This window comes from Anolis sagrei, chromosome 3 (genome assembly GCF_037176765.1).
Source record: "Anolis sagrei isolate rAnoSag1 chromosome 3, rAnoSag1.mat, whole genome shotgun sequence".
Lineage (NCBI taxonomy): Eukaryota > Metazoa > Chordata > Lepidosauria > Squamata > Dactyloidae > Anolis > Anolis sagrei.
Window position 1 is genome coordinate 106,511,314 of NC_090023.1, and position 7,926 is coordinate 106,519,239.

Sequence of the window (7,926 nt, forward strand, 5' to 3'; positions counted from 1 at the left end):
AGAGAACTGGCACAGATTAGGATCCCTTACCCAGAATTCTGAAATGAAAAAATTCCAGAATCCAAAATTGGCCACATAATGACATGATGAGCTAGCTTTCTGATCGCTAAAACTACACAAACTTGGTTTCATGAACAATTTTATGTATAACCTTCAGGGTGTATCTATAAATTATACATGAAAAATCAGTGAATTTCATAGAATTATAGAGCTGGAGGAGACTACAAGGTTCATCCAGTCGAACCTCCTGCCATTCAGGAAAATAAAATCAAAGTACTGTCGACAGAGACCCAGGTTCTGCTTAGAAACCTCCAGAAAAGAAGATTCCCTCAACCTCTGAGGAAGTGTATTCCACAGCTGGACAAATCTTGCTTTGAGAAAGTTCTTCTAAGTATTTAGGTGGAATCTCGTTCCCTACAATTAGAACCTATTGCTTGGTGTCCTAGTCTCCAGAGCAGCAGAAAACAAGTTTGCCCCCTTCTCAATCCTGTGAAATATTTAAACATAGCTATTATGTCTCCTCTCAGCCTTCTTTTGCAAGCTAAATATACCCAGCTTCCTCAGCCATTCCTCGTATGGTTTGGCCTCCAGACCTTTTACCATTGCAAGTTGTCAATATCCTTCTTGAATTGTAGTGCCGAAGCTGGACACAGTATTCCAGCTGAGGTCTGACCAAAACAGAATATTACTTCCCTCAATCTAGACACTATACTCCTATTGATTCCATGTTTGACTTTTATGCTATCTTAAGTGTTTCAAAATCTGGGGAAAAAAATCTGAACTGTGAAACACTTCTGGTCCCAAGCATTTCAGATAAAGGATGTGGAACCTACTCTGTACAATAATATGGTTTCAAAAAATCTGAGGTCTAAAGCAGTCTATGCATGTCTAAACACATCACATGTTCTGAGCCCCAATGTACATGGGCTACAGAAACAGATGCTTGTTTCATACCCACATGTAGCGCAAGAGAATAAACTATCACTGCATGATAACCTGTTAATAATATCTTCTAGTCATGTCCTTATCTCATGATGAAATTGAAAATACCAGTTTTCAGGTGAGTTGAAAAACATTTTACTACAATGAGAAGTGACAGTAGTACTGTCAGAATATGAATGTACACCCCATTAACATCTCAAGAAAATGAGAAGGGTTTAGAGGCAATGATCAAGTATCAGCTACATAAATGAAAATGGAAAAAGGTTGTAACCCAAATCTACCACATTCCTTTTCTGTTACTACACAACTATATATATTCCAAGCTCCATTGTATACATTGTATACAAAGGAGAATATATGAGTGTGTGTGTAGATAGATAGACAGACGACTTCTGATTAGTCGTTACAAAGTATCACATTATGAACTATTTCTGTGCTTTTACTGTTATTTTTGTGCCATTGCAAATTACAGGAAATGCTCTCTGGTTCCCCCAAATGGCCAGTGCAGATACTACACCATGAAATATATATTTAAAATGCATGACACACAAAACAACCATTTCCAATTGCAGAATGAAACAATCACTCTGTGTGACTTCTTCCTTATCCTCTCCTATTTCACTGTTAATAAGCACATAATAATGTGTTAAAACATTAATAAATAACAAGCAAACAACTGCTCTACCAAAAAAAAAACCAACAACAACAAACCAGTACAATCATGCCTGTTATGGGCAAAATAGCATTGCCTAAAATGTGTGCTTAAAATGTACTTGTTTTAGTAATGTTTAGTAGCCTGGTATAAAATGCTGACTATCTTGCCTCAATGCATTAGAATATTGGAATAATATAAAACATTGAACATTGATACAATGATCGATATTTATACGTATTTTTGATGGTTAGCACTATTAGTTTAATTCACGAATTCTCTCCACATACACAATACTTCATATGAATTGACACGATTTTGAAAAACCTAACAGCTTTTTCACACATAGAAGCCATCACAATTCCACAATCAATAAGTAAACGTCCGTGTGTGACCCAACCCTACCCTATAAAATACAAACTTGCAGCACTCTACAGAAAACTTGTGCAAACATAGAAGCTTGTATCTTGAGCTGCAGCATACTTAGTTCATGATAATTGAAACTTAAATACAGATTTCCTATATATTTATGGCATATAAATTATATACTATGTTTAGAACACTACTCTTATATGAATATGCATGTAATGTGTGAATGCACATGGTTTGCCAAATTGCTAAGTCTTATTTAGAAATCAATGAAACTTAAATGTTGATTTGTCAAGTTTCCATTGAGTCAATACTTCAACTCTATTTAGGACAAATCACTCAATTTAGTCCTTTTGGGTCACTAGGAGGATCACCAGATACTTATGCAATTGCTTTGAAATAACATTATTATTGTTAAACAGCGTTAACATAATGAAAATAGATATGTGTCTGTGATGCCATTTATTGACTGTGCATCTCAACATCTTCTTTTGATGACAGTATTGCCTCCAAAACTAGACAAAGTTGGAGATATGTTATGCGTTATAAAAGATTTTTCCTGCAAAATGTGATTGTATGCAGACCTGATGCCTTCATCCCAGCATCCAAAGAGCTTACTGCTTCTCCCACCAGATATCTTCAATGAACTGTTTAAGACTTATCATCTGTGCAGTAGCAGACCCAAGTGCAATTACACACCACAAACGCATGTACAGAATAACCAATGACATGCACCTTTCATTAAGACTATTCCCAGTAGAATTGATATACAGGTAAATTCAGTTGCTTTTGGATAAAAGGAAACTTCTCTCCTATGAGTTGCTTTTGTGGAAAACGAGCTCAATCAATCTGATTCTTATCAGTATCTGCAACAGGGAATCAAACTACACACTTAAGTGTGTTGCTGCATATGAACTTTCCAGCTGTAGAATAAACAAAATACACCTCCAAATCTTAATTAGGAACAATACATTTAAATTTAAAATACTACCCTGTGTTTTATAAACAAAGAAACCTCAAGTGACTCCACTTGAATTTTCCTCAAAACATGTCGGTAGTAAAGAAGCTGGTGCAAATAACTGAAAACAGTGTCCTTATTTAAATGTCTCTGAAATTCTCCCCCATAAATCTCTCTGAGGTTCAAAAAGTGTGATGACTTAAACAAATGACAGGAGTCCCAAAGTGTGTGATTAAGATGGCAAACATACACATCACAAGTAGGAGAAATGCAATTAGTTCTTCCACTAAAACAAATGGAATACACAACTTTCAAAATATAAAAAGAAATAAAATGTTGTGCTGTTGAAGGCTTTCATAGCCGGAATCACTGGGTTGCAACCTCAGAGGATCTCACAACCTTTGAGGATGCCTACTATAGATGTGGGTGAAACGTCAGGAGAGAATGCTTCTGAAACATGGCCATATGGCCCAGAAAACTCACAGCAACCCAAAGAAAATGTTTTCAGAGAGTCTGTGAGAACAGCTAAGAATCCAAATATCACAAGCTACCAATACTACAAGAGAACCTAAATATCCTAAAGGCAACTGATCTTGGAAGCTAAGCAGGGTCGGGCATAATTAGTACTTGAATGAGGGACCACCATTGAATACCATGTGCTACAAGCTTCATTTCAGAAGAAGGACCTGGCAAAACCACCTCTGAGTCATTTTTGCCTGAGCAAACCCAATTAAACTAATGGGGTCACCATAAGCCAATATGCAATTTGAAAGCACACACACCCTTATACTACACAGTGAAGTCTAGGTACATGCATACATCACACAATTTTCCTCAGGTGTTTCGAAGGAAAGGACCTCTTGCAAAGCATCATACACTCTTTGGGATATTTCTATGCATTCTTAACTCAGTCCAATTGCATCAAATTTTGTCTGAAGATTCAAAGTACTTCTTTTAAGTGTTGAATATTTCCATGTCCAATTTCATCTTTAAACTTTCAGGCATTTCCATAAAGTGTTTGGTATTTTCTGTGGAAAGAAAGATTTTAGTTTTTAAACTGGAAAGATTTTTCTTCTTTCTCTTACTCAAAGCTGTTCCGTGACAATCAGATGAACTTTACAACAAAAACATTCAAAAGGCACTTTTCTTTGCAGGAGAAATTCAGATTTCATCCTGCACAGAAAGACACTGTCTTTTCAGAAGCAAGTTCAGGCTAAGACACTTCTGCAGTATTGTAAAAAATGGAAATACTTTGCAAAGTATATTTCAGAATATTGGTTGTTAACCTAATGAGAGTGTATTTGTTCATCACATCATTATAATACACTGCTGTTTCTCTGAGTGACTATCCTAACAAAAATATTCCTAACTGTGAGAGCTGTTCAGCAGAGGAACTCTCTGCCCCGGAGTGTGGTGGAGGCTCCTCTTTTTTAGGCTTTTAAACAGAGGCTGGATGGCCATCTGTCGGGGGTGCTTTGAATGTGATTTTCCTGCTTCTTGGCAGGGGGTTGGACTGGATGGCCCATGAGGTCTCTTCCAACTCTATGATTCTGTGTCTTTTCAGTTCCACCCAAAAAAAGAAAATCAGAGGTACCCAATAAAATGTGTGGATGAACATGGACTTCTCTCTTAAGAGTCAACACACTTGCCTCGCAAACCAAAGGTCACTGTGAGACAACAAAACGAGCAAATAGAAAGTCATTTTTAAGCACCTCATTGACATTCTCGGAAAGCCCCGCTTCTCCAAACAGGTCAATTCAACTCTGAACTACCAAATACATAAATAAATAAAGAGTGCAAGCCACAAAAGGATTCAACACCCGCCATAAAACTGGTCCCAAGGCTGGAAGGACAGAGGGATACAAGTGAATAACAACAACAATGTCCTGGGTGAAATGAGAAGAACAGCTTGCGAGGAGGAGGGAAGTGAGTGGACACTGAAATTGCATGTTCTGCGGTTTCTCCAGAGTGCTTAAAGTCTAAGCAATAATGACTCTTCTCTGACTCCAAGGCGTACATTAACTTAGCTGATCCTTCTCTCCTCCACCCCTTCGCGTTTTCCTGCCCACAAAAGTGTGATGTTATTAAAGGCAAGGAAGGAAGGAAGGGGAAGGAAGGAAAGGAAGGAAGGAAAGGAAGGAAGACAGGAATTAAGGAAGGAGAGGAAGGAAGGAAGGAAAGAGAAGTAAGGGAGAAAAAGAAGGAAGGATGGAAAGGAAGGAAGGAAGAAGGAAGGGAAGGAAGGAAGACAGGAAGAAAGGAAGGAGAGAAGGAAGGAAGGAAGGAAGAAGAGAAGAAAGGAAGCAAGAAAGGAAAGGAAAGGAAGGAGAAAAAGGCAGGAAGGAGAGAAGGAAGGGAGAAAAGGAAGGAAGGAAGAAGGAAGGATGGAGAGGAAAGAAGGGGAGGAAGGAAGGAAGGAAAGGAAGGAGAGGAAGAAAGAAGAGAAGAGAGAAAAGGAAGGAAGGAAGGAGAGAAGGAAGGAAGACAGGAAGAAAGGAGGGAGAGAAGGAAGACGGAAGGAAGGAAGGAAGGAAGGAAGGAAGGAAGGAAGGAAGGAAGGAAGGAAGGACGGGGAAGGGAGGAAGGAGAGAAGGAAGGAAGGAAGGAAGGAAGGAGAGGGAAGGAAGCCAGGGCACTTTTCAGCCCCTGCGGGCACAAGGCTTCTGCTCTCCGCGCACTTTGCATCTGCCACAATGGCAAGGCTTGTGTGTGCGCCGGGGGCAGTCCGCTCCCTTTCAGTCCCGCCGCTGCCAAGCCCGAGCGAGGGATGTGGCATTATTCTGACTGGAGAAGAAAGGACGGCAGAGGCGGCGGCGGCGGCGGCATCCCCCTCGATCCCCGGGGCGAGAGCATCCAAAGCGAGAACCTCTTCCCCTCTTCTGAAAAGAAGACCCGCAAGCCAAGGAAGGCAGGCAGGCAGGCAGGAAGGAATGAATGAAACCTCCAACGTACCACATTCTAGGAATTCCTCAAAATCTCCCCACGGTGCTGATTCCTCTGCTGCTGCTGCCGTGGCTCTCTCTCGCTCTCTCTCTCTCTTTCTTTTGGAGGCAAGTGCGCGCGCCAGCCGCTTCTCCCCCGAAAGGCACACACACAGCCCCACGGGAGACCCCTCCTCTCCTCTCCTCCCCCCTCCTCCTCCTCCCTCTCCTCCACCCTTCCTCTCTCTCCTTCCCCCCTCCCTTGATTAACCCTGCCCTTCACTCCCCCTCTCCGCCGCACATGGCCCTGGAGGAGCGCCCGGCGGGTTCATTGCCTTCCCCGCGCGCGACAGGCAGGGAAAAGAGGGAGCGCGCGCCGGCCGGCCCCTTGCGCGCGCCCTCGTGTGTGTATGAGCGCGCGCGCTGCCTCCCTCTTTCTCCGAAGCCTTTTTTTCCCGGGGCCCTTGCGAGTGCGTGGGACACACACACACACACACACACACAAGGCGAGGCGGCCACGCTCCTTACCGGGAGGAAGGGCAGAGGGGAGGGGCGAGGCCACGCCGCAGCCGGGTGTCAGTCACCGTTCATGATCAATGCCCCAACGAGGAGGAGGAGGGGGAGGTGACAGGAGGACGAGAGGAGCAGCAGCAGCAGCAGGAGCAGCAGCCAAGGGGCGCGTTAAAGAACCAGCTGCTGCTCTTGCCCAAGGTGGCCTCGCGGTTGCCAAGTGGCTGCTCGGCTGGCGGCAAGCCCGGCTCGCCCTCGGGGAGGAAGGGTGGGCATGCTGAGGCCAAAGCGGTCGGGCGCTACTGCTCCTGCTTCGCCCTTGTCTCGATGTCTCTTGGGCTGCTGCTTCCATCGACTCCAAATCCCGGAGAGAGAGAGAAAAGGGAGGAGAGGAGATGGAGGAAGAGGAGGAGGAGGATGCTCCTTGTTTGAGGAAGGAGGGCGGCAGGAGGAGGATGCCCTTCCCGCCGCCTCTGGGCTCTCCCTGGCCCAGTGGCCAAAGGCGGAGAAGTGCCCGTTCCTCCTCCTTCCCCTCTCCAAAGTAAGCTCCCCGGGACATCTGTCCTTCCTCCTCAGAGAGTGGCCAAAGAGGGCGGGCCTCCTCCTCCTCCTCCTCCTCCTCAGGGCTGAGGCACAAAGAGGTGCCCACTCCCAACTTCCGCCTCCGCCTCGGCTCCTTCTCCCCTTCCATTCCCTTCTCCCAAATAACTGTCCTTCTCCCTCACAGAATAGGCCAGGCATGGGCACAACTTCGGCCCTCCAGGTGTTTTGGACTTCAACTCCCACCACTCCCAACAGCCGGTAGGCTATTAGGAATGGTGGGAGTTCGAGTCCAAAACACCTGGAGGGCCGAAGTTTGCCCATGCCTGGAATAGCCCTTCACCCCAGAGGTGCCTATTCCAACTTCCGCCCCAGTCTCGGCTTCCTCTCCTCTTCCTTCCCTTTTCCACAGAGGGAATGGGCAAAGAGATTGTTCAAGGCTAAGGCCATGGTAGGGTAGTGCAAACGGTTGAACCACTAGCTTCAGAAAAACTTGCTGACCAGAAGGTTGGCAGTTCAAAACTGAGGGTTGGGGTAAGCTCCTGCTGTTAGCCTTAGCATTGCCCATGTGCCACTCTGTGACTAAGGGTTTCCCAATTTCACAGTCCTCCCCTCATTGCCACTCGCTGATCGCCATGTGACTTTTGTTGGTTTGTTTTTATTTTTCTTGGAGGACGCCTGTGTGTGAGTTTTTTTTAATGTGTGAAGGTCATTGCACAACTGATCAACACACAGCCTTCACAGAGTGAGGTTGAAAATGGAATGTTGGTGGGCAGGAAAAGAGATTTAAAGATGGGCTCAAACCTTAAAAACTCTGGCATAGACACTGAGAACTGGGAAGCCCTGGCCCTTGAGCACTCCAGCTGGAGATCAGCTGTGGCCAGCAGTGCTGGAGAATTAAAAGAGGCACAAATGGAAGGCAAAAGAGAAAAACGTACCCAGAGGAAAGCATGTCAAGCTAACCCCGACCGGGACCGCCTTCCACCTGGAAACCAATGCCCTCACTGCAGGAGAACATGCAGACCAAGAATAGG

The 7,926-nt window shown here is 44.5% G+C and overlaps 1 protein-coding gene across 2 annotated transcripts in view; it reads right to left on the reverse strand.

The window, feature by feature from the left end:
* Positions 1-6,910, reverse strand: part of ST6GAL2 (ST6 beta-galactoside alpha-2,6-sialyltransferase 2) — a 73,434-nt gene extending 66,524 nt beyond the window's left edge. Inside the window, exon 1 of one of the 2 annotated variants that reach the window (XM_060769705.2) lies at positions 6,371-6,910. The gene's annotated coding sequence lies outside the window, so the exon portion shown is untranslated. Of the gene's footprint in view, positions 1-5,873; positions 6,051-6,370 lie in introns of those variants that run through there. The other variant, XM_060769704.2, reaches the window with a different exon arrangement.
* Between the last annotated feature and the right edge of the window lie 1,016 nt (positions 6,911-7,926).